Genomic DNA, 26264 nt, shown 5'->3' with positions numbered 1-26264 from the left:
CAAAATTCACTTGATGCTTTTGACATCAATCAGATAATGGAACCATTTGATTTAAAAGTACCGGAGTAGATGGGCTCATCCGGGATTTGAACCCGGGACCTCTCGCACCCTAAGCGAGAATCATACCCCTAGACCAACGAGCCAACTGTTCATGCATTTTCATGTATACTAATGAAATTGGAAGTGAAACTGTTGGAATACATTAGTAAGTATTTTAAAATACTATCAGATAATAGAACTAAGCACTTTTAAAGAACCTGAGAAAACAGGCTAATCCAGGATATGAACCTGGGGCCTTTTCCACCCAAAGAAAAAATCATACACCCAGACCAACAAGCCACAAGCTAAATAATTTCTTATTTAGATTTTACCATTTTTAAAGTAAAACTCCAATTATTTAATAAAAAAATGCAATAAGCTGGAAAAAAAGATGTTACATTTTAAAAATACCATAACAATTTAAAAATGTATTGGTAGCATAGCTAAAATGTTTCCTTAAGGTAAATTTTTGTCCAAGTATGCATATTTGGAAAGTTCAGTGCCAAGATTTAGGGGTTCCTATAGAGTTTGAACTTTTCTGATAGTTGGAACCTAAGACTTGTCTCATACTGTGTGCAACTTATGCATACAGACCAAGAAGAAAGAAAAAAACAAAAACCTGCAATTAATTGTTGACCTTTTTGTTTGTCAAAAAGAGCCTATTCTTTTAAGCCACTCATTGTTTCTTAGAAAAAATCAAGGTAAGAGAAAAACCTGTAATTTCACTTTGACAGTTTTTTATTTGTCAAAATTAGACTTCTTTGAAGCCACTCAAGGTTACTTAGACAAAATGGAATCTACAGTATACCCATTATACCACCAAATGGTTGACCGTTTACTAAATATGCATAAGTATATACTTTTTTGATGGATAGGCAAAAGCAAAATTCACTTGATGCTTTTGACATCAATCAGATAATGGAACCATGGGATTTAAAAGAACCTGAGAAAATGGGCTCGTTCGGGATTTTAACCCAGGACGTCTCGCACCCTAAGCGAGAATCATACCCCTAGACCAACGACACAACTGTTCATGCATTTTCATGCATACTAATGAAATTGGAAGTGAACCTGTTGGAATACATTAGTAAGTATTTTAAAATACTATCAGATAATAGAACTAAGCACTTTTAAAGAACCTGAGAAAACAGGCTAATCCAGGATATGAACCTGGGGCCTTTTCCACCCAAAGCAAAAATCATACACCCAGACCAACAAGCCACAAGCTAAATAATTTCTTATTCAGATTTTAGCATTTTTAAAGTAAAACTCAAATTATTTAATAAAAAAATGCAATAAGCTGGAAAAAAAGATGTTACATTTTAAAAATACCATAACAATTTAAAAATGTATTGGTAGCATAGCTAAAATGTTTCCTTAAGGTAAATTTTTGTCCAAGTAGGCATATTTGGAAAGCTCAGTGCAAAGATTTAGGGGTTCCTATAGAGTTTGAACTTTTCTGATAGTTGGAACCTAAGACTTGTCTCATACTGTGTGCAACTTAAGCATACAGACCAAGAAGAAAGAAAAAAACAATAACCTGCAATTAATTGTTGACCTTTTTGTTTGCCAAAAAGAGCCTATTCTTTTAAGCCACTCATTGTTTCTTAGAAAAAAGCAAGGTAAGAGAAAATCTGTAATTTCATTTTGACAGATTTTTATTTGTCAAAATGAGACTTCTTTGAAGCCACTCAAGGTTACTTAGACAAAATGGAATCTACAGTATACCCAATATACCACCAAATGGTTGACAGTTTTCTAAATATGAATAAGTATATATTTTTTGATGGATTTTCAAAAGCAAAATTCACTTGATGCTTTTGACATCAATCAGATAATGGAACCATGGGATTTAAAGGAACCGGAGAAGATGGGCTCGTCCGATATTTTTAACCCGGGACCTCTCGCACCCTAAGCGAGAATCATACCCCTAGACCAACGAGCCAACTGTTCATGCATTTTCATGTATACTAATGAAATTGGAAGTGAAACTGTTGGAATACATTAGTAAGTATTTTAAAATACTATCAGATAATAGAACTAAGCACTTTTAAAGAACCTAAGAAAACAGGCTCATCCAGGATATGAACCTGGGGCCTTTTCCACCCAAAACAAAAATCATACACCCAGACCAACAAGCCACAAGCTAAATAAATTCTTATTCAGATTTTACCATTTTTAAAGTAAAACTCAAATTATTTAATAAAAAAATGCAATAAGCTGGAAAAAAAGATGTTACATTTTAAAAATACCATAACAATTTAAAAATGTATTGGTAGCATAGCTAAAATGTTTCCTTAAGGTAAATTTTTGTCCAAGTATGCATATTTGGAAAGTTCAGTGCCAAGATTTAGGGGTTCCTATAGAGTTTGAACTTTTCTGATAGTTGGAACCTAAGACTTGTCTCATACTGTGTGCAACTTAAGCATACAGACCAAGAAGAAAGAAAAAAACAATAACCTGCAATTAATTGTTGACCTTTTTTTTTTGTCAAAAAGAGCCTATTCTTTTAAGCCACTCATTGTTTCTTAGAAAAAAGCAAGGTAAGAGAAAAACCTGTAATTTCATTTTGACAGTTTTTTATTTGTCAAAATTAGACTTCTTGAAGCCACTCAAGGTTACTTAGACAAAATGGAATCTACAGTATACCCAATATACCACCAAATGGTTGACAGTTTACTAAATATGCATAAGTATTTATTTTTTGATGGATTTTCAAAAGCAAAATTCACTTGATGCTTTTGACATCAATCAGATAATGGAACCATTTGATTTAAAAGTACCGGAGTATATGGGCTCATCCGGGATTTGAACCCGGGACCTCTCGCACCCTAAGCGAGAATCATACCCCTAGACCAACGAGCCAACTGTTCATGCATTTTCATGTATACTAATGAAATTGGAAGTGAAACTGTTGGAATACATTAGTAAGTATTTTAAAATACTATCAGATAATAGAACTAAGCACTTTTAAAGAACCTGAGAAAACAGGCTAATCCAGGATATGAACCTGGGGCCTTTTCCACCCAAAGAAAAAATCATACACCCAGACCAACAAGCCACAAGCTAAATAATTTCTTATTTAGATTTTACCATTTTTAAAGTAAAACTCCAATTATTTAATAAAAAAATGCAATAAGCTGGAAAAAAAGATGTTACATTTTAAAAATACCATAACAATTTAAAAATGTATTGGTAGCATAGCTAAAATGTTTCCTTAAGGTAAATTTTTGTCCAAGTATGCATATTTGGAAAGTTCAGTGCCAAGATTTAGGGGTTCCTATAGAGTTTGAACTTTTCTGATAGTTGGAACCTAAGACTTGTCTCATACTGTGTGCAACTTATGCATACAGACCAAGAAGAAAGAAAAAAACAAAAACCTGCAATTAATTGTTGACCTTTTTGTTTGTCAAAAAGAGCCTATTCTTTTAAGCCACTCATTGTTTCTTAGAAAAAATCAAGGTAAGAGAAAAACCTGTAATTTCACTTTGACAGTTTTTTATTTGTCAAAATTAGACTTCTTTGAAGCCACTCAAGGTTACTTAGACAAAATGGAATCTACAGTATACCCATTATACCACCAAATGGTTGACCGTTTACTAAATATGCATAAGTATATACTTTTTTGATGGATAGGCAACAGCAAAATTCACTTGATGCTTTTGACATCAATCAGATAATGGAACCATGGGATTTAAAAGAACCTGAGAAAATGGGCTCGTTCGGGATTTTAACCCAGGACGTCTCGCACCCTAAGCGAGAATCATACCCCTAGACCAACGACACAACTGTTCATGCATTTTCATGCATACTAATGAAATTGGAAGTGAACCTGTTGGAATACATTAGTAAGTATTTTAAAATACTATCAGATAATAGAACTAAGCACTTTTAAAGAACCTGAGAAAACAGGCTAATCCAGGATATGAACCTGGGGCCTTTTCCACCCAAAGAAAAAATCATACACCCAGACCAACAAGCCACAAGCTAAATAATTTCTTATTTAGATTTTACCATTTTTAAAGTAAAACTCCAATTATTTAATAAAAAAATGCAATAAGCTGGAAAAAAAGATGTTACATTTTAAAAATACCATAACAATTTAAAAATGTATTGGTAGCATAGCTAAAATGTTTCCTTAAGGTAAATTTTTGTCCAAGTAGGCATATTTGGAAAGTTCAGTGCCAAGATTTAGGGGTTCCTATAGAGTTTGAAGTTTTCTGATAGTTGGAACCTAAGACTTGTCTCATACTGTGTGCAACTTAAGCATACAGACCAAGAAGAAAGAAAAAAACAAAAACCTGCAATTAATTGTTGACCTTTTTGTTTGTCAAAAAGAGCCTATTCTTTTAAGCCACTCATTGGGGGAAATTTACTAAGCTCCCGATTTTGACCGAGATGCCGTTTTTTCATCAAAGTGTCATCTCGGTAATTTACTAAGCACTAATCACTGCAGTGATGAGGGCATTCGTAATTTTTTGCAAGTTCAGGTAAAAAATTACGAATGAATACACCATCGGTCAAAACGCGGCTGTTTAAGTATGAATCTCGGTCATTTACTAAGAAGTGCAAAGCAAAAAAAGAACAAACACTGCCGTGAAAAATTACAACTCGTAAAAAAGTGCTAAAAAAAAACAGACCTGCTTTTTTTATTCGTGATTGGATAGGCATGCACGGATCCATGAGATCCGTGCATGTATATCAGTGGGAAGGGGTGGGAAAGTGCTTATTTTTTCAAAAAAAATTGCGTGGGGTCCCCCCTCCTAAGCATAACCAGCCTCGGGCTCTTTGAGCCGATCCTGGTAGCAGAAATATGGTGAAAAAATTGACAGGGGTTCCCCCATATTTAAGCAACCAGCATCGGGCTCTGCGCCTGGTCCTGGTCCAAAAAATACGGGGGACAAAAAGAGTAGGGGTCCCCCGTATTTTTAAAACCAGCACCGGGCTCCACTAGCTAGACAGATAATGCCACAGCCGGGGGTCACTTTTATATAGTGCCCTGCGGCCGTGGCATCAAAAATCCAACTAGTCACTCCTGGCCGGGGTACCCTGGGGGAGTGGGGACCCCTTCAATCAAGGGGTCCCCCCCCCCAGCCACCCAAGGGCCAGGGGTGAAGCCCGAGGCTGTCCCCCCCCATCCAATGGGCTGCGGATGGGGAGGCTGATAGCCTTTGTTGTAAAAGAAAAGATATTGTTTTTAGTAGCAGTACTACAAGGCCCAGCAAGCCTCCACCGCATGCTGGTACTTGGAGAACCACAAGTACCAGCATGCGGCGGAAAAACGGGCCCGCTGGTACCTGTAGTACTACTACTAAAAAAATACCCAAAAAAAGACAAGACACACACACCGTGAAAGTATAATTTTATTACATACATACACACATACATACATACATACATACTTACCTTAAGTTCCCACGCAGGTCGGTCCTCTTCTCCAGTAGAATCCAAGGGGTACCTGTTGAAGAAATTATACTCACGAGATCCAGGGGTCCAGGCTCCTCGGGAAATCCAGGGGTAATCCACGTACTTGCATAAAATAAGAAAACGGAAAGCCGAGCCACGAACTGAAAGGGGCCCCATGTTTTCACATGGGACTCCTTTCCACGAATGCCAGAAACCCACTCTGACTGATGTCTAAGTGGGTTTCTTCAGCCAATCAGGGAGTGCCACGTTGTAGCACTCTCCTGATCGGCTGTGTGCTCCTGTACTGAGTGACAGGCGGCACACGGCAGTGTTACAATGTAGCGCCTATGCGCTCCATTGTAACCAATGCTGGGAACTTTCTGCTCAGCGGTGACGTCACTTTAGGTCAACCGCAGGGCAGAAAGTTCCCAGCATTGGTTACAATGGAGCGCATAGGCGCTACATTGTAACACTGCCGTGTGCCGCCTGTCAGACAGTACAGGAGCACACAGCCGATCAGGAGAGTGCTACAACGTGGCACTCCCTGATTGGCTGAAGAAACCCACTTAGACATCAGTCAGAGTGGGTTTCTGGCATTCGTGGAAAGGAGTCCCATGTGAAAACATGGGGCCCCTTTCAGTTCGTGGCTCGGCTTTCCGTTTTCTTATTTTATGCAAGTACGTGGATTACCCCTGGATTTCCCGAGGAGCCTGGACCCCTGGATCTCGTGAGTATAATTTCTTCAACAGGTACCCCTTGGATTCTACTGGAGAAGAGGACCGACCTGCGTGGGAACTTAAGGTAAGTATGTATGTATGTGTGTATGTATGTAATAAAATTATACTTTCACGGTGTGTGTGTCTTGTGTTTTTTTGGGTATTTTTTTAGTGGTAGTACTACAGGTACCAGCGGGCCCGTTTTTCCGCCGCATGCTGGTACTTGTGGTTCTCCAAGTACCAGCATGCGGGGGAGGCTTGCTGGGCCTTGTAGTACTGCTACTAAAAACAATATCTTTTCTTTTACAACAAAGGCTATCAGCCTCCCCATCCGCAGCCCATTGGATGGGGGGGGGGACAGCCTCGGGCTTCACCCCTGGCCCTTGGGTGGCTGGGGGGGGGACCCCTTGATTGAAGGGGTCCCCACTCCCCCAGGGTACCCCGGCCAGGAGTGACTAGTTGGATTTTTGATGCCACGGCCGCAGGGCACTATATAAAAGTGACCCCCGGCTGTGGCATTATCTGTCCAGCTAGTGGAGCCCGGTGCTGGTTTTAAAAATACGGGGGACCCCTACTCTTTTTGTCCCCCGTATTTTTTGGACCAGGACCAGGCGCAGAGCCCGATGCTGGTTGCTTAAATATGGGGGAACCCCTGTCATTTTTTTCCCCATATTTCTGCAACCAGGATCGGCTCAAAGAGCCCGAGGCTGGTTATGCTTAGGAGGGGGGACCCCACGCAATTTATTTTATTATTTTACAGTGTTTAATTAAAAAAAATAAAATAAACCCCAGCACGGATCACACAGATCCGGCCGAGATTGATTGTAAAAAAAGTCGGCAGTGTTTTGCTAATCACTGCCGTAAAAATAGGTAAAAAACCACGAATGACATCGACATCGGAAGAAAAGAAAAACCCGAATACGACAGCTTAGTAAATCCATCGTAATCAATTCAAAAAGTTGCAGTTTTACACTGTCGATGTCATTCGTGATTGAACTTTGACCTTTTTTCGGAAATTACGAATCTTAGTAAATTTACCCCATTGTTTCTTAAAAAAAAGCAAGGTAAGAGAAAAACCTGTAACTTCATTTTGACAGTTTTTTATTTGTCAAAATGAGACTTCTTTGAAGCCACTCAAGGTTACTTAGACAAAATGGAATCTGCAGTATACCCAATATACCACCAAATGGTTGACAGTTTTCTAAATATGCATAAGTATATATTTTTTGATGGATTTTCAAAAGCAAAATTCACTTGATGCTTTTGACATCAATCAGATAATGGAACCATGGGATTTAAAAGTACCGGAGAAGATAAGCTCGTCCGGGATTTGAATCCGGGCCCTCTCGCACCCTAAGCGAGAATCATACCCCTAGACCAACAAGCCAACTATTCATGCTTTTTCATGTATACTAATGAAATTGGAAGTGAAACTGTTGGAATACATTAGTAAGTATTTTAAAATACTATCAGATAATAGAACTAAGCACTTTTAAAGAACCTGAGAAAACAGGCTAATCCAGGATATGAACCTGGGGCCTTTTCCACCCAAAGCAAAAATCATACACCCAGACCAACAAGCCACAAGCTAAATAATTTCTTATTCAGATTTTACCATTTTTAAAGTAAAACTCAAATTATTTAATAAAAAAATGCAATAAGCTGGAAAAAAAGATGTTACATTTTAAAAATACCATAACAATTTAAAAATGTATTGGTAGCATAGCTAAAATGTTTCCTTAAGGTAAATTTTTGTCCAAGTAGGCATATTTGGAAAGTTTAGTGCCAAGATTTAGGGGTTCCTATAGAGTTTGAAGTTTTCTGATAGTTGGAACCTAAGACTTGTCTCATACTGTGTGCAACTTAAGCATACAGACCAAGAAGAAAGAAAAAAACAAAAACCTGCAATTAATTGTTGACCTTTTTGTTTGTCAAAAAGAGCCTATTCTTTTAAGCCACTCATTGTTTCTTAAAAAAAAGCAAGGTAAGAGAAAAACCTGTAACTTCATTTTGACAGTTTTTTATTTGTCAAAATGAGACTTCTTTGAAGCCACTCAAGGTTACTTAGACAAAATGGAATCTACAGTATACCCAATATACCACCAAATGGTTGACAGTTTTCTAAATATGCATAAGTATATATTTTTTGATGGATTTTCAAAAGCAAAATTCACTTGATGCTTTTGACATCAATCAGATAATGGAACCATGGGATTTAAAGGAACCGGAGAAGATGGGCTCGTCCGATATTTTTAACCCGGGACCTCTCGCACCCTAAGCGAGAATCATACCCCTAGACCAACGAGCCAACTGTTCATGCATTTTCATGTATACTAATGAAATTGGAAGTGAAACTGTTGGAATACATTAGTAAGTATTTTAAAATACTATCAGATAATAGAACTAAGCACTTTTAAAGAACCTAAGAAAACAGGCTCATCCAGGATATGAACCTGGGGCCTTTTCCACCCAAAACAAAAATCATACACCCAGACCAACAAGCCACAAGCTAAATAATTTCTTATTCAGATTTTACCATTTTTAAAGTAAAACTCAAATTATTTAATAAAAAAATGCAATAAGCTGGAAAAAAAGATGTTACATTTTAAAAATACCATAACAATTTAAAAATGTATTGGTAGCATAGCTAAAATGTTTCCTTAAGGTAAATTTTTGTCCAAGTATGCATATTTGGAAAGTTCAGTGCCAAGATTTAGGGGTTCCTATAGAGTTTGAACTTTTCTGACAGTTGAAACCTAAGAATAGTCTCATACTATGTGCAACTTAAGCATACAGACCAAGAAGAAAGAAAAAAACAAAAACCTGCAATTAATTGTTGACCTTTTTGTTTGTCAAAAAGAGCCTATTCTTTTAAGCCACTCATTGTTTCTTAGAAAAAAGCAAGGTAAGAGAAAAACCTGTAATTTCATTTTGACAGTTTTTTATTTGTCAAAATGAGACTTCTTGAAGCCACTCAAGGTTACTTAGATAAAATGGAATCTACAGTATACCCAATATACCACCAAATGGTTGACAGTTTACTAAATATGCATAAGTATATACTTTTTTGATGGATTGGCAAAAGCAAAATTCACTTGATGCTTTTGACAACAATCAGATAATGGAACCATGGGATTTAAAAGTACCGGAGAAGATGGGCTCATCCGGGATTTGAACCCTGGACCTCTCGCACCCTAAGCGAGAATCATACCCCTAGACCAACAAGCCAACTATTCATGCATTTTCATGTATACTAATGAAATTGGAAGTGAAACTGTTGGAATACATTAGTAAGTATTTTAAAATACTATCAGATAATAGAACTAAGCACTTTTAAAGAACCTGAGAAAACAGGCTAATCCAGGATATGAACCTGGGGCCTTTTCCACCCAAAGCAAAAATCATACACCCAGACCAACAAGCCACAAGCTAAATAATTTCTTATTCAGATTTTACCATTTTTAAAGTAAAACTCAAATTATTTAATAAAAAAATGCAATAAGCTGGAAAAAAAGATGTTACATTTTAAAAATACCATAACAATTTAAAAATGTATTGGTAGCATAGCTAAAATGTTTCCTTAAGGTTAATTTTTGTCAAAGTATGCATATTTGGAAAGTTCAGTGCCAAGATTTAGGGGTTCCTATAGAGTTTGAACTTTTCTGATAGTTGGAACCTAAGACTTGTCTCATACTGTGTGCAACTTAAGCATACAGACCAATAAGAAAGAAAAAAACAAAAACCTGCAATTAATTGTTGACCTTTTTGTTTGTCAAAAAGAGCCTATTCTTTTAAGCCACTCATTGTTTACTAGAAAAAAGCAAGGTAAGAGAAATCCTGTAATTTCATTTTGACAGTTTTTTATTTGTCAAAATGAGACTTCTTTGAAGCCACTCAAGGTTACTTAGACAAAATGGAATCTACAGTATACCCAATATACCACCAAATGGTTGACAGTTTACTAAATATGCATAAGTATATACTTTTTTGATGGATTGGCAAAAGCAAAATTCACTTGATGCTTTTGACATCAATCAGATAATGGAACCATGGGATTTAAAAGTACCGGAGAAGATGGGCTCATCCGGGATTTGAACCCAGAACTTCTCGCACCCTAAGCGAGAATCATACCCCTAGACCAACGAGCCAACTGTTCATCCTTTTTCATGTATACTAATGAAATTGGAAGTGAAACTGTTGGAATACATTAGTAAGTATTTTAAAATACTATCAGATAATAGAACTAAGCAATTTTAAAGTACCTGTGAAAACAGGCTCATCCAGGATATGAACCTGGGGCCTTTTGCACCCAAAGCAAAAACCATACACCCAGACCGACAAGCCACAAGCTAAATAATTTATTATTCAGATTTTACCATTTTTAAAGTAAAACTCAAATTATTTAATAAAAAAATGCAATAAGCTGGAAAAAAAGATGTTACATTTTAAAAATACCATAACAATTTAAAAATGTATTGGTAGCATAGCTAAAATGTTTCCTTAAGGTACATTTTTGTCCAAGTATGCATATTTGGAAAGTTCAGTGCCAAGATTTAGGGGTTCCTATAGAGTTTGAAGTTTTCTGATAGTTGGAACCTAAGACTTGTCTCATACTGTGTGCAACTTAAGCATACAGACCAAGAAGAAAGAAAAAACAAAAACCTGCAATTAATTGTTGACCTTTTTGTTTGTCAAAAAGAGCCTATTCTTTTAAGCCACTCATTGTTTCTTAGAAAAAAGCAAGGTAAGAGAAAAACCTGTAATTTCATTTTGACAGTTTTTTATTTGTCAAAATGAGACTTCTTGAAGCCACTCAAGGTTACTTAGATAAAATGGAATCTACAGTATACCCAATATACCACCAAATGGTTGACAGTTTACTAAATATGCATAAGTATATACTTTTTTGATGGATTGGCAAAAGCAAAATTCACTTGATGCTTTTGACATCAATCAGATAATGGAACCATGGGATTTAAAAGAACCTGAGAAGACGGGCTCGTCCGGGATTTGAACCCGGGTCCTCTCGCACCATAAGCGAGAATCATACCCCTAGACCAACGAGCCAACTGTTCATCCTTTTTCATGTATACTAATGAAATTGGAAGTGAAACTGTTGGAATACATTAGTAAGTATTTTAAAATACTATCAGATAATAGAACTAAGCACTTTTAAAGAACCTGAGAAAACAGGCTAATCCAGGAAATGAACCTGGGGCCTTTTCCACTCAAAGCAAAAATCATACACCCAGACCAACAAGCCACAAGCTAAATAATTTCTTATTCAGATTTTAGTAATTTTAAAGTAAAACTCAAATTATTTAATAAAAAAAATGCAATAAGCTAGAAAAATAGATGTTACATTTTAAAAATACCATAACAATTTAAAAATGTATTGGTAGCATAGCTAAAATGTTTCCTGAAGGTAAATTTTTGTCCAAGTATGCATATTTGGAAGGTTCAGTGCCAAGATTTAGGGGTTCCTATAGAGTTTGAACTTTTCTGATAGTTGGAACCTAAGACTTGTCTCATACTGTGTGCAACTTAAGCATACAGACCAAGAAGAAAGAAAAAAAACAAAAACCTGCAATTAATTGTTGACCTTTTTGTTTGTCAAAAAGAGCCTATTCTTTTAAGCCACTCATTGTTTCTTAGAAAAAAGCAAGGTAAGAGAAAAACCTGTAATTTCATTTTGACAGTTTTTTATTTGTCAAAATGAGACTTCTTTGAAGCCACTCAAGGTTACTTAGACAAAATGGAATCTACAGTATACCCATTATACCACCAAATGGTTGACAGTTTACTAAATATGCATAAGTATATACTTTTTTGATGGATAGGCAAAAGCAAAATTCACTTGATGCTTTTGACATCAATCAGATAATGGAACCATGGGATTTAAAAGAACCTGAGAAAATTGGCTCGTTCGGGATTTTAACCCAGGACGTCTCGCACCCTAAGCGAGAATCATACCCCTAGACCAACGAGCCAACTGTTCATGCATTTTCATGTATACTAATGAAATTGGAAGTGAAACTGTTGGAATACATTAGTAAGTATTTTAAAATACTATCAGATAATAGAACTAAGCACTTTTAAAGAACCTAAGAAAACAGGCTCATCCAGGATATGAACCTGGGGCCTTTTCCACCCAAAACAAAAATCATACACCCAGACCAACAAGCCACAAGCTAAATAATTTCTTATTCAGATTTTACCATTTTTAAAGTAAAACTCAAATTATTTAATAAAAAAATGCAATAAGCTGGAAAAAAAGATGTTACATTTTAAAAATACCATAACAATTTAAAAATGTATTGGTAGCATAGCTAAAATGTTTCCTTAAGGTAAATTTTTGTCCAAGTATGCATATTTGGAAAGTTCAGTGCCAAGATTTAGGGGTTCCTATAGAGTTTGAACTTTTCTGACAGTTGAAACCTAAGAATAGTCTCATACTATGTGCAATTTAAGCATACAGACCAAGAAGAAAGAAAAAAACAAAAACCTGCAATTAATTGTTGACCTTTTTGTTTGTCAAAAAGAGCCTATTCTTTTAAGCCACTCATTGTTTCTTAGAAAAAAGCAAGGTAAGAGAAAAACCTGTAATTTCATTTTGACAGTTTTTTATTTGTCAAAATGAGACTTCTTGAAGCCACTCAAGGTTACTTAGATAAAATGGAATCTACAGTATACCCAATATACCACCAAATGGTTGACAGTTTACTAAATATGCATAAGTATATACTTTTTTGATGGATTGGCAAAAGCAAAATTCACTTGATGCTTTTGACATCAATCAGATAATGGAACCATGGGATTTAAAAGTACCGGAGAAGATGGGCTCATCCGGGATTTGAACCCAGAACTTCTCGCACCCTAAGCGAGAATCATACCCCTAGACCAACGAGCCAACTGTTCATCCTTTTTCATGTATACTAATGAAATTGGAAGTGAAACTGTTGGAATACATTAGTAAGTATTTTAAAATACTATCAGATAATAGAACTAAGCAATTTTAAAGTACCTGTGAAAACAGGCTCATCCAGGATATGAACCTGGGGCCTTTTGCACCCAAAGCAAAAACCATACACCCAGACCGACAAGCCACAAGCTAAATAATTTATTATTCAGATTTTACCATTTTTAAAGTAAAACTCAAATTATTTAATAAAAAAATGCAATAAGCTGGAAAAAAAGATGTTACATTTTAAAAATACCATAACATTTTAAAATTGTATTGGTACCATAGCTAAAATGTTTCCTTAAGGTAAATTTTTGTCCAAGTATGCATATTTGGAAAATTCAGTGCCAAGATTTAGGGGTTCCTATAGAGTTTGAACTTTTCTGATAGTTGGAACCTAAGACTTGTCTCATACTGTGTGCAACTTAAGCATACAGACCAAGAAGAAAGAAAAAAAACAAAAACCTGCAATTAATTGTTGACCTTTTTGTTTGTCAAAAAGAGCTTATTCTTTTAAGCCACTCATTGTTTCTTAGAAAAAAGCAAGGTAAGAGAAAAACCTGTAATTTCATTTTGACAGTTTTTTATTTGTCAAAATGAGACTTCTTTGAAGCCACTCAAGGTTACTTAGACAAAATGGAATCTACAGTATACCCAATATACCACCAAATGGTTGACAGTTTTCTAAATATGCATAAGTATATATTTTTTGATGGATTTTCAAAAGCAAAATTCACTTGATGCTATTGACATCAATCAGATAATGGAACCATGGGATTTAAAGGAACCGGAGAAGATGGGCTCGTCCGATATTTTTAACCCGGGACCTCTCGCACCCTAAGCGAGAATCATACCCCTAGACCAACGAGCCAACTGTTCATGCATTTTCATGTATACTAATGAAATTGGAAGTGAAACTGTTGGAATACATTAGTAAGTATTTTAAAATACTATCAGATAATAGAACTAAGCACTTTTAAAGTACCTAAGAAAACAGACTCATCCAGGATATGAACCTGGGGCCTTTTGCACCCAAAGCAAAAATCATACACCCAGACCAACAAGCCACAAGCTAAATAATTTCTTATTCAGATTTTACAATTTTTAAAGTAAAACTCAAATTATTTAATAAAAAAATGCAATAAGCTGGAAAAAAAGATGTTACATTTTAAAAATACCATAACAATTTAAAAATGTATTGGTAGCATATCTAAAATGTTTCCTTAAGGTAAATTTTTGTCCAAGTATGCATATTTGGAAAGTTCAGTGCCAAGATTTAGGGGTTCCTATAGAGTTTGAACTTTTCTGATAGTTGGAACCTAAGACTTGTCTCATACTGTGTGCAACTTATGCATACAGACCAAGAAGAAAGAAAAAAACAAAAACCTGCAATTAATTGTTGACCTTTTTGTTTGTCAAAAAGAGCCTATTCTTTTAAGCCACTCATTGTTTCTTAGAAAAAAGCAAGGTAAGAGAAAAATCTGTAATTTCATTTTGACAGTTTTTTATTTGTCAAAATTAGACTTCTTGAAGCCACTTAAGGTTACTTAGACAAAATGGAATCTACAGTATACCCAATATACCACCAAATGGTTGACAGTTTACTAAATATGCATAAGTATTTATTTTTTGATGGATTTTCAAAAGCAAAATTCACTTGATGCTTTTGACATCAATCAGATAATGGAACCATTTGATTTAAAAGTACCGGAGTAGATGGGCTCATCCGGGATTTGAACCCGGGACCTCTCGCACCCTAAGCGAGAATCATACCCCTAGACCAACGAGCCAACTGTTCATGCATTTTCAAGTATACTAATGAAATTGGAAGTGAAACTGTTGGAATACATTAGTAAGTATTTTAAAATACTATCAGATAATAGAACTAAGCACTTTTAAAGAACCTGAGAAAACAGGCTAATCCAGGATATGAACCTGGGGCCTTTTCCACCCAAAGCAAAAATCATACACCCAGACCAACAAGCCACAAGCTAAATAATTTCTTATTTAGATTTTACCATTTTTAAAGTAAAACTCCAATTATTTAATAAAAAAATGCAATAAGCTGGAAAAAAAGATGTTACATTTGAAAAATACCATAACAATTTAAAAATGTATTGGTAGCATAGCTAAAATGTTTCCTTAAGGTAAATTTTTGTCCAAGTATGCATATTTGGAAAGTTCAGTGCCAAGATTTAGGGGTTCCTATAGAGTTTGAACTTTTCTGATAGTTGGAACCTAAGACTTGTCTCATACTGTGTGCAACTTATGCATACAGACCAAGAAGAAAAAAAAAAAAACCTGCAATTAATTGTTGACCTTTTTGCTTGTCAAAAAGAGCCTATTCTTTTAAGCCACTCATTGTTTCTTAGAAAAAAGCAAGGTAAGAGAAAAACCTGTAATTTCATTTTGACAGTTTTCTATTTGACAAAATGAGACTTCTTGAAGCCACTCAAGGTTACTTAGATAAAATGGAATCTACAGTATACCCAATATACCACCAAATGGTTGACAGTTTACTAAATATGCATAAGTATATACTTTTTTGATGGATAGGCAAAAGCAAAATTCACTTGATGCCTTTGACATCAATCAGATAATGGAACCATGGGATTCAAAAGAACCTGAGAAGACGGGCTCGTCCGGGATTTGAACCCGGGTCCTCTCGCACCCTAAGCGAGAATCATACCCCTAGACCAACGAGCCAACTGTTCATCTTTTTTCATGTATACTAATGAAATTGGAAGTGAAACTGTTGGAATACATTAGTAAGTATTTTAAAATACTATCAGATAATAGAACTAAGCACTTTTAAAGAACCTGAGAAAACAGGCTAATCCAGGATATGAACCTGGGGCCTTTTCCACTCAAAGCAAAAATCATACACCCAGACCAACAAGCCACAAGCTAAATAATTTCTTATTCAGATTTTAGTAATTTTAATGTAAAACTCAAATTATTTAATAAAAAAATGCAATAAGATAGAAAAATAGATGTTACATTTTAAAAATACCATAACAATTTAAAAATGTATTGGTAGCATAGCTAAAATGTTTCCTTAAGGTAAATTTTTGTCCAAGTATGCATATTTGGAAAGTTCAGTGCCAAGATTTAGGGGTTCCTATAGAGTTTGAACTTTTCTGACAGTTGAAACCTAAGAATAGTCTCATACTGTGTGCAACTTAAGCATACAGACCAAGAAGAAAGAAAAAAACAAAAACCTGCAATTAATTGTTGACCTTTTTGTTTGTCAAAAAGAGCTTATTCTTTTAAGCCACTCATTGTTTCTTAGAAAAAAGCAAGGTAAGAGAAAAACCTGTAATTTCATTTTGACAGTTTTTTATTTGTCAAAATGAGACTTCTTTGAAGCCACTCAAGGTTACTTAGACAAAATGGAATCTACAGTATACCCAATATACCACCAAATGGTTGACAGTTTTCTAAATATGCATAAGTATATATTTTTTGATGGATTTTCAAAAGCAAAATTCACTTGATGCTATTGACATCAATCAGATAATGGAACCATGGGATTTAAAGGAACCGGAGAAGATGGGCTCGTCCGATATTTTTAACCCGGGACCTCTCGCACCCTAAGCGAGAATCATACCCCTAGACCAACGAGCCAACTGTTCATGCATTTTCATGTATACTAATGAAATTGGAAGTGAAACTGTTGGAATACATTAGTAAGTATTTTAAAATACTATCAGATAATAGAACTAAGCACTTTTAAAGTACCTAAGAAAACAGACTCATCCAGGATATGAACCTGGGGCCTTTTGCACCCAAAGCAAAAATCATACACCCAGACCAACAAGCCACAAGCTAAATAATTTCTTATTCAGATTTTACAATTTTTAAAGTAAAACTCAAATTATTTAATAAAAAAATGCAATAAGCTGGAAAAAAAGATGTTACATTTTAAAAATACCATAACAATTTAAAAATGTATTGGTAGCATATCTAAAATGTTTCCTTAAGGTAAATTTTTGTCCAAGTATGCATATTTGGAAAGTTCAGTGCCAAGATTTAGGGGTTCCTATAGAGTTTGAACTTTTCTGATAGTTGGAACCTAAGACTTGTCTCATACTGTGTGCAACTTATGCATACAGACCAAGAAGAAAGAAAAAAACAAAAACCTGCAATTAATTGTTGACCTTTTTGTTTGTCAAAAAGAGCCTATTCTTTTAAGCCACTCATTGTTTCTTAGAAAAAAGCAAGGTAAGAGAAAAATCTGTAATTTCATTTTGACAGTTTTTTATTTGTCAAAATTAGACTTCTTGAAGCCACTTAAGGTTACTTAGACAAAATGGAATCTACAGTATACCCAATATACCACCAAATGGTTGACAGTTTACTAAATATGCATAAGTATTTATTTTTTGATGGATTTTCAAAAGCAAAATTCACTTGATGCTTTTGACATCAATCAGATAATGGAACCATTTGATTTAAAAGTACCGGAGTAGATGGGCTCATCCGGGATTTGAACCCGGGACCTCTCGCACCCTAAGCGAGAATCATACCCCTAGACCAACGAGCCAACTGTTCATGCATTTTCAAGTATACTAATGAAATTGGAAGTGAAACTGTTGGAATACATTAGTAAGTATTTTAAAATACTATCAGATAATAGAACTAAGCACTTTTAAAGAACCTGAGAAAACAGGCTAATCCAGGATATGAACCTGGGGCCTTTTCCACCCAAAGCAAAAATCATACACCCAGACCAACAAGCCACAAGCTAAATAATTTCTTATTTTGATTTTACCATTTTTAAAGTAAAACTCCAATTATTTAATAAAAAAATGCAATAAGCTGGAAAAAAAGATGTTACATTTGAAAAATACCATAACAATTTAAAAATGTATTGGTAGCATAGCTAAAATGTTTCCTTAAGGTAAATTTTTGTCCAAGTATGCATATTTGGAAAGTTCAGTGCCAAGATTTAGGGGTTCCTATAGAGTTTGAACTTTTCTGATAGTTGGAACCTAAGACTTGTCTCATACTGTGTGCAACTTATGCATACAGACCAAGAAGAAAAAAAAAAAAACCTGCAATTAATTGTTGACCTTTTTGCTTGTCAAAAAGAGCCTATTCTTTTAAGCCACTCATTGTTTCTTAGAAAAAAGCAAGGTAAGAGAAAAACCTGTAATTTCATTTTGACAGTTTTCTATTTGACAAAATGAGACTTCTTGAAGCCACTCAAGGTTACTTAGATAAAATGGAATCTACAGTATACCCAATATACCACCAAATGGTTGACAGTTTACTAAATATGCATAAGTATATACTTTTTTGATGGATAGGCAAAAGCAAAATTCACTTGATGCCTTTGACATCAATCAGATAATGGAACCATGGGATTCAAAAGAACCTGAGAAGACGGGCTCATCCGGGATTTGAACCCGGGTCCTCTCGCACCCTAAGCGAGAATCATACCCCTAGACCAACGAGCCAACTGTTCATCTTTTTTCATGTATACTAATGAAATTGGAAGTGAAACTGTTGGAATACATTAGTAAGTATTTTAAAATACTATCAGATAATAGAACTAAGCACTTTTAAAGAACCTGAGAAAACAGGCTAATCCAGGATATGAACCTGGGGCCTTTTCCACCCAAAGCAAAAATCATACACCCAGACCAACAAGCCACAAGCTAAATAATTTCTTATTCAGATTTTACCATTTTTAAAGTAAAACTCAAATTATTTAATAAAAAAATGCAATAAGCTGGAAAAAAAGATGTTACATTTTAAAAATACCATAACAATTTAAAAATGTATTGGTAGCATAGCTAAAATGTTTCCTTAAGGTAAATTTTTGTCCAAGTATGCATATTTGGAAAGTTCAGTGCCAAGATTTAGGGGTTCCTATAGAGTTTGAACTTTTCTGACAGTTGAAACCTAAGAATAGTCTCATACTGTGTGCAATTTAAGCATACAGACCAAGAAGAAAGAAAAAAAACAAAAACCTGCAATTAATTGTTGACCTTTTTGTTTGTCAAAAAGAGCCTATTCTTTTAAGCCACTCATTGTTTCTTAGAAAAAAGCAAGGTAAGAGAAAAACCTGTAATTTCATTTTGACAGTTTTTTATTTGTCAAAATGAGACTTCTTGAAGCCACTCAAGGTTACTTAGATAAAATGGAATCTACAGTATACACAATATACCACCAAATGGTTGACAGTTTACTAAATATGCATAAGTATATACTTTTTTGATGGATTGGCAAAAGCAAAATTCACTTGATGCTTTTGACAACAATCAGATAATGGAACCATGGGATTTAAAAGTACCGGAGAAGATGGGCTCATCCGGGATTTGAACCCTGGACCTCTCGCACCCTAAGCGAGAATCATACCCCTAGACCAACAAGCCAACTATTCATGCTTTTTCATGTATACTAATGAAATTGGAAGTGAAACTGTTGGAATACATTAGTAAGTATTTTAAAATACTATCAGATAATAGAACTAAGCACTTTTAAAGAACCTGAGAAAACAGGCTAATCCAGGATATGAACCTGGGGCCTTTTCCACCCAAAGCAAAAATCATACACCCAGACCAACAAGCCACAAGCTAAATAATTTCTTATTCAGATTTTACCATTTTTAAAGTAAAACTCAAATTATTTAATAAAAAAATGCAATAAGCTGGAAAAAAAGATGTTACATTTTAAAAATACCATAACAATTTAAAAATGTATTGGTAGCATAGCTAAAATGTTTCCTTAAGGTTAATTTTTGTCCAAGTATGCATATTTGGAAAGTTCAGTGCAAAGATTTAGGGGTTCCTATAGAGTTTGAACTTTTCTGATAGTTGGAACCTAAGACTTGTCTCATACTGTGTGCAACTTAAGCATACAGACCAAGAAGAAAGAAAAAAACAATAACCTGCAATTAATTGGTGACCTTTTTGTTTGTCAAAAAGAGCCTATTCTTTTAAGCCACTCATTGTTTCTTAGAAAAAAGCAAGGTAAGAGAAAAACCTGTAATTTCATTTTGACAGTTTTTTATTTGTCAAAATGAGACTTCTTGAAGCCACTCAAGGTTACTTAGATAAAATGGAATCTACAGTATACCCAATATACCACCAAATGGTTGACAGTTTACTAAATATGCATAAGTATATACTTTTTTGATGGATTGGCAAAAGCAAAATTCACTTGATGCTTTTGACATCAATCAGATAATGGAACCATGGGATTTAAAAGAACCTGAGAAGACGGGCTCGTCCGGGATTTGAACCCGGGTCCTCTCGCACCCTAAGCGAGAATCATACCCCTAGACCAACGAGCCAACTGTTCATCCTTTTTCATGTATACTAATGAAATTGGAAGTGAAACTGTTGGAATACATTAGTAAGTATTTTAAAATACTATCAGATAATAGAACTAAGCACTTTTAAAGAACCTGAGAAAACAGGCTAATCCAGGATATGAACCTGGGGCCTTTTCCACCCAAAGCAAAAATCATACACCCAGACCAACAAGCCACAAGCTAAATAATTTCTTATTCAGATTTTACCATTTTTAAAGTAAAACTCAAATTATTTAATAAAAAAATGCAATAAGCTGGAAAAAAAGATGTTACATTTTAAAAATACCATAACAATTTAAAAATGTATTGGTAGCATAGCTAAAATGTTTCCTTAAGGTAAATTTTTGTCCAAGTATGCATATTTGGAAAGTTCAGTGCCAAGATTTAGGGGTTCCTATAGAGTTTGAACTTTTCTGACAGTTGAAACCTAAGAATAGTCTCATACTGTGTGCAACTTAAGCATACAGACCAAGAAGAAAGAAAAAAAACAAAAACCTGCAATTAATTGTTGACCTTTTTGTTTGTCAAAAAGAGCCTATTCTTTTAAGCCACTCATTGTTTCTTAGAAAAAAGCAAGGTAAGAGAAAAACCTGTAATTTCATTTTGACAGTTTTTTATTTGTCAAAATGAGACTTCTTGAAGCCACTCAAGGTTACTTAGATAAAATGGAATCTACAGTATACCCAATATACCACCAAATGGTTGACAGTTTACTAAATATGCATAAGTATATACTTTTTTGATGGATTGGCAAAAGCAAAATTCACTTGATGCTTTTGACAACAATCAGATAATGGAACCATGGGATTTAAAAGTACCGGAGAAGATGGGCTCATCCGGGATTTGAACCCTGGACCTCTCGCACCCTAAGCGAGAATCATACCCCTAGACCAACAAGCCAACTATTCATGCTTTTTCATGTATACTAATGAAATTGGAAGTGAAACTGTTGGAATACATTAGTAAGTATTTTAAAATACTATCAGATAATAGAACTAAGCACTTTTAAAGAACCTGAGAAAACAGGCTAATCCAGGATATGAACCTGGGGCCTTTTCCACCCAAAGCAAAAATCATACACCCAGACCAACAAGCCACAAGCTAAATAATTTCTTATTCAGATTTTACCATTTTTAAAGTAAAACTCAAATTATTTAATAAAAAAATGCAATAAGCTGGAAAAAAAGATGTTACATTTTAAAAATACCATAACAATTTAAAAATGTATTGGTAGCATAGCTAAAATGTTTCCTTAAGGTTAATTTTTGTCCAAGTATGCATATTTGGAAAGTTCAGTGCAAAGATTTAGGGGTTCCTATAGAGTTTGAACTTTTCTGATAGTTGGAACCTAAGACTTGTCTCATACTGTGTGCAACTTAAGCATACAGACCAAGAAGAAAGAAAAAAACAATAACCTGCAATTAATTGGTGACCTTTTTGTTTGTCAAAAAGAGCCTATTCTTTTAAGCCACTCATTGTTTCTTAGAAAAAAGCAAGGTAAGAGAAAATCTGTAATTTCATTTTGACAGATTTTTATTTGTCAAAATGAGACTTCTTTGAAGCCACTCAAGGTTACTTAGACAAAATGGAATCTACAGTATACCCAATATACCACCAAATGGTTGACAGTTTACTAAATATGCATAAGTATATACTTTTTTGATGGATTGGCAAAAGCAAAATTCACTTGATGCTTTTGACATCAATCAGATAATGGAACCATGGGATTTAAAAGTACCGGAGAAGATGGGCTCATCCGGGATTTGAACCCGGGACCTCTCGGACCCTAAGCAAGAATCATACCCCTAGACCAACGAGCCAACTGTTCATGCTTTTTCATGTATACTAATGAAATTGGAAGTGAAACAGTTGGAATACATTAGTAAGTATTTTAAAATACTATCAGATAATAGAACTAAGCACTTTTAAAGAACCTGAGAAAACAGGCTAATCCAGGATATGAACCTGGGGCCTTTTCCACCCAAAGCAAAAATCATACACCCAGACCAACAAGCCACAAGCTAAATAATTTCTTATTTAGATTTTACCATTTTTAAAGTAAAACTCCAATTATTTAATAAAAAAATGCAATAAGCTGGAAAAAAAGATGTTACATTTGAAAAATAGCATAACAATTTAAAAATGTATTGGTAGCATAGCTAAAATGTTTCCTTAAGGTAAATTTTTGTCCAAGTATGCATATTTGGAAAGTTCAGTGCCAAGATTTAGGGGTTCCTATAGAGTTTGAACTTTTCTGACAGTTGGAACCTAAGACTTGTCTCATACTGTGTGCAACTTATGCATACAGACCAAGAAGAAAGAAAAAAAAAAAAACCTGCAATTAATTGTTGACCTTTTTGCTTGTCAAAAAGAGCCTATTCTTTTAAGCCACTCATTGTTTCTTAGAAAAAAGCAAGGTAAGAGAAAAACCTGTAATTTCATTTTGACAGTTTTTTATTTGTCAAAATGAGACTTCTTGAAGCCACTCAAGGTTACTTAGATAAAATGGAATCTACAGTATACCCAATATACCACCAAATGGTTGACAGTTTACTAAATATGCATAAGTATATACTTTTTTGATGGATTGGCAAAAGCAAAATTCACTTGATGCTTTTGACATCAATCAGATAATGGAACCATGGGATTTAAAAGAACCTGAGAAGACGGGCTCGTCCGGGATTTGAACCCGGGTCCTCTCGCACCCTAAGCGAGAATCATACCCCTAGACCAACGAGCCAACTGTTCATCCTTTTTCATGTATACTAATGAAATTGGAAGTGAAACTGTTGGAATACATTAGTAAGTATTTTAAAATACTATCAGATAATAGAACTAAGCACTTTTAAAGAACCTGAGAAAACAGGCTAATCCAGGATATGAACCTGGGGCCTTTTCCACCCAAAGCAAAAATCATACACCCAGACCAACAAGCCACAAGCTAAATAATTTCTTATTTAGATTTTACCATTTTTAAAGTAAAACTCCAATTATTTAATAAAAAAATGCAATAAGCTGGAAAAAAAGATGTTACATTTGAAAAATACCATAACAATTTAAAAATGTATTGGTAAAATAGCTAAAATGTTTCCTTAAGGTAAATTTTTGTCCAAGTATGCATATTTGGAAAGTTCAGTGCCAAGATTTAGGGGTTCCTATAGAGTTTGAACTTTTCTGACAGTTGAAACCTAAGAATAGTCTCATACTGTGTGCAACTTAAGCATACAGACCAAGAAGAAAGAAAAAAAAAAAAAAACCTGCAATTAATTGTTGACCTTTTTGTTTGTCAAAAAGAGCCTATTCTTTTAAGCCACTCATTGTTTCTTAGAAAAAAGCAAGGTAAGAGAAAAACCTGTAATTTCATTTTGACAGTTTTTTATTTGTCAAAATGAGACTTCTTGAAGCCACTCAAGGTTACTTAGATAAAATGGAGTCTACAGTATACCCAATATACCACCAAATGGTTGGCAGTTTACTAAATATGCATAAGTATATACTTTTTTGATGGATTGGCAAAAGCAAAATTCACTTGATGCTTTTGACAACAATCAGATAATGGAACCATGGGATTTAAAAGTACCGGAGAAGATGGGCTCATCCGGGATTTGAACCCTGGACCTCTCGCACCCTAAGCGAGAATCATACCCCTAGACCAACGAGCCAACTGTTCATGCATTTTCATGTATACTAATGAAATTGGAAGTGAAACTGTTGGAATACATTAGTAAGTATTTTAAAATACTATCAGATAATAGAACTAAGCACTTTTAAAGAGCCTAAGAAAACAGGCTCATCCAGGATATGAACCTGGGGCCTTTTCCACCCAAAACAAAAATCATACACCCAGACCAACAAGCCACAAGCTAAATAATTTCTTATTCAGATTTTACCATTTTTAAAGTAAATCTCAAATTATTTAATAAAAAAATGCAATAAGCTGGAAAAAAAGATGTTACATTTTAAAAATACCATAACAATTTAAAAATGTATTGGTAGCATAGCTAAAATGTTTCCTTAAGGTAAATTTTTGTCCAAGTATGCATATTTGGAAAGTTCAGTGCCAAGATTTAGGGGTTCCTATAGAGTTTGAACTTTTCTGATAGTTGGAACCTAAGACTTGTCTCATACTGTGTGCAACTTAAGCATACAGACCAAGAAGAAAGAAAAAAACAATAACCTGCAATTAATTGTTGACCTTTTTTTTTGTCAAAAAGAGCCTATTCTTTTAAGCCACTCATTGTTTCTTAGAAAAAAGCAAGGTAAGAGAAAAACCTGTAATTTCATTTTGACAGTTTTTTATTTGTCAAAATTAGACTTCTTGAAGCCACTCAAGGTTACTTAGACAAAATGGAATCTACAGTATACCCAATATACCACCAAATGGTTGACAGTTTACTAAATATGCATAAGTATTTATTTTTTGATGGATTTTCAAAAGCAAAATTCACTTGATGCTTTTGACATCAATCAGATAATGGAACCATTTGATTTAAAAGTACCGGAGTAGATGGGCTCATCCGGGATTTGAACCCGGGACCTCTCGCACCCTAAGCGAGAATCATACCCCTAGACCAACGAGCCAACTGTTCATGCATTTTCATGTATACTAATGAAATTGGAAGTGAAACTGTTGGAATACATTAGTAAGTATTTTAAAATACTATCAGATAATAGAACTAAGCACTTTTAAAGAACCTGAGAAAACAGGCTAATCCAGGATATGAACCTGGGGCCTTTTCCACCCAAAGCAAAAATCATACACCCAGACCAACAAGCCACAAGCTAAATAATTTCTTATTTAGATTTTACCATTTTTAAAGTAAAACTCCAATTATTTAATAAAAAAATGCAATAAGCTGGAAAAAAAGATGTTACATTTTAAAAATACCATAACAATTTAAAAATGTATTGGTAGCATAGCTAAAATGTTTCCTTAAGGTAAATTTTTGTCCAAGTATGCATATTTGGAAAGTTCAGTGCCAAGATTTAGGGGTTCCTATAGAGTTTGAACATTTCTGATAGTTGGAACCTAAGACTTGTCTCATACTGTGTGCAACTTATGCATACAGACCAAGAAGAAAGAAAAAAACAAAACCCTGCAATTAATTGTTGACCTTTTTGTTTGTCAAAAAGAGCCTATTCTTTTAAGCCACTCATTGTTTCTTAGAAAAAATCAAGGTAAGAGAAAAACCTGTAATTTCACTTTGACAGTTTTTTATTTGTCAAAATTAGACTTCTTTGAAGCCACTCAAGGTTACTTAGACAAAATGGAATCTACAGTATACCCAATATACCACCAAATGGTTGACAGTTTACTAAATATGCATAAGTATATACTTTTTTGATGGATTGGCAAAAGCAAAATTCACTTGATGCTTTTGACATCAATCAGATAATGGAACCATGGGATTTAAAGGAACCGGAGAAGATGGGCTCGTCCGATATTTTTAACCCGGGACCTCTCGCACCCTAAGCGAGAATCATACCCCTAGACCAACGAGCCAACTGTTCATGCTTTTTCATGTATACTAATGAAATTGGAAGTGAAACTGTTGGAATACATTAGTAAGTATTTTAAAATACTATCAGATAATAGAACTAAGCACTTTTAAAGAACCTGAGAAAACAGGCTAATCCAGGATATGAACCTGGGGCCTTTTCCACCCAAAGCAAAAATCATACACCCAGACCAACAAGCCACAAGCTAAATAATTTCTTATTCAGATTTTACCATTTTTAAAGTAAAACTCAAATTATTTAATAAAAAAATGCAATAAGCTGGAAAAAAAGATGTTACATTTTAAAAATACCATAACAA

General features: G+C 34.6%; 18 non-coding genes across 18 annotated transcripts; all 18 read right to left on the bottom strand.

Moving 5' to 3' along the window:
- Positions 1 to 71: 71 nt before the first annotated feature.
- Positions 72 to 143, bottom strand: TRNAP-AGG (transfer RNA proline (anticodon AGG)). The gene has a single exon. It is a non-coding gene; the product is annotated as a tRNA-Pro (tRNA).
- Positions 144 to 2832: 2689 nt separating this feature from the next.
- TRNAP-AGG (transfer RNA proline (anticodon AGG)) lies at positions 2833 to 2904 on the bottom strand. Its single transcript has one exon. It is a non-coding gene; the product is annotated as a tRNA-Pro (tRNA).
- Positions 2905 to 7476: 4572 nt separating this feature from the next.
- TRNAP-AGG (transfer RNA proline (anticodon AGG)) lies at positions 7477 to 7548 on the bottom strand. Its single transcript has one exon. It is a non-coding gene; the product is annotated as a tRNA-Pro (tRNA).
- Positions 7549 to 9317: 1769 nt separating this feature from the next.
- On the bottom strand, positions 9318 to 9389 carry TRNAP-AGG (transfer RNA proline (anticodon AGG)). The gene has a single exon. It is a non-coding gene; the product is annotated as a tRNA-Pro (tRNA).
- Positions 9390 to 10237: 848 nt separating this feature from the next.
- Positions 10238 to 10309, bottom strand: TRNAP-AGG (transfer RNA proline (anticodon AGG)). The gene has a single exon. It is a non-coding gene; the product is annotated as a tRNA-Pro (tRNA).
- Positions 10310 to 11156: 847 nt separating this feature from the next.
- On the bottom strand, positions 11157 to 11228 carry TRNAH-AUG (transfer RNA histidin (anticodon AUG)). The gene has a single exon. It is a non-coding gene; the product is annotated as a tRNA-His (tRNA).
- A 1771-nt stretch (positions 11229 to 12999) lies between these two features.
- TRNAP-AGG (transfer RNA proline (anticodon AGG)) lies at positions 13000 to 13071 on the bottom strand. Its single transcript has one exon. It is a non-coding gene; the product is annotated as a tRNA-Pro (tRNA).
- A 1769-nt stretch (positions 13072 to 14840) lies between these two features.
- TRNAP-AGG (transfer RNA proline (anticodon AGG)) lies at positions 14841 to 14912 on the bottom strand. The gene has a single exon. It is a non-coding gene; the product is annotated as a tRNA-Pro (tRNA).
- An 844-nt stretch (positions 14913 to 15756) lies between these two features.
- On the bottom strand, positions 15757 to 15828 carry TRNAP-AGG (transfer RNA proline (anticodon AGG)). Its single transcript has one exon. It is a non-coding gene; the product is annotated as a tRNA-Pro (tRNA).
- A 1768-nt stretch (positions 15829 to 17596) lies between these two features.
- Positions 17597 to 17668, bottom strand: TRNAP-AGG (transfer RNA proline (anticodon AGG)). Its single transcript has one exon. It is a non-coding gene; the product is annotated as a tRNA-Pro (tRNA).
- Positions 17669 to 18512: 844 nt separating this feature from the next.
- TRNAP-AGG (transfer RNA proline (anticodon AGG)) lies at positions 18513 to 18584 on the bottom strand. Its single transcript has one exon. It is a non-coding gene; the product is annotated as a tRNA-Pro (tRNA).
- An 849-nt stretch (positions 18585 to 19433) lies between these two features.
- TRNAP-AGG (transfer RNA proline (anticodon AGG)) lies at positions 19434 to 19505 on the bottom strand. Its single transcript has one exon. It is a non-coding gene; the product is annotated as a tRNA-Pro (tRNA).
- An 848-nt stretch (positions 19506 to 20353) lies between these two features.
- TRNAP-AGG (transfer RNA proline (anticodon AGG)) lies at positions 20354 to 20425 on the bottom strand. Its single transcript has one exon. It is a non-coding gene; the product is annotated as a tRNA-Pro (tRNA).
- An 849-nt stretch (positions 20426 to 21274) lies between these two features.
- On the bottom strand, positions 21275 to 21346 carry TRNAP-AGG (transfer RNA proline (anticodon AGG)). Its single transcript has one exon. It is a non-coding gene; the product is annotated as a tRNA-Pro (tRNA).
- An 848-nt stretch (positions 21347 to 22194) lies between these two features.
- Positions 22195 to 22266, bottom strand: TRNAP-AGG (transfer RNA proline (anticodon AGG)). Its single transcript has one exon. It is a non-coding gene; the product is annotated as a tRNA-Pro (tRNA).
- Positions 22267 to 23114: 848 nt separating this feature from the next.
- Positions 23115 to 23186, bottom strand: TRNAP-AGG (transfer RNA proline (anticodon AGG)). Its single transcript has one exon. It is a non-coding gene; the product is annotated as a tRNA-Pro (tRNA).
- Positions 23187 to 24036: 850 nt separating this feature from the next.
- Positions 24037 to 24108, bottom strand: TRNAP-AGG (transfer RNA proline (anticodon AGG)). Its single transcript has one exon. It is a non-coding gene; the product is annotated as a tRNA-Pro (tRNA).
- Positions 24109 to 24955: 847 nt separating this feature from the next.
- Positions 24956 to 25027, bottom strand: TRNAP-AGG (transfer RNA proline (anticodon AGG)). The gene has a single exon. It is a non-coding gene; the product is annotated as a tRNA-Pro (tRNA).
- Between the last annotated feature and the right edge of the window lie 1237 nt (positions 25028 to 26264).

This window comes from Pseudophryne corroboree, chromosome 3 (assembly GCF_028390025.1).
Source record: "Pseudophryne corroboree isolate aPseCor3 chromosome 3, aPseCor3.hap2, whole genome shotgun sequence".
Classification (NCBI taxonomy): domain Eukaryota; kingdom Metazoa; phylum Chordata; class Amphibia; order Anura; family Myobatrachidae; genus Pseudophryne; species Pseudophryne corroboree.
Note: the sequence above shows the minus strand (reverse complement) of the source record. Positions and strands in the feature narration are given on the sequence as shown.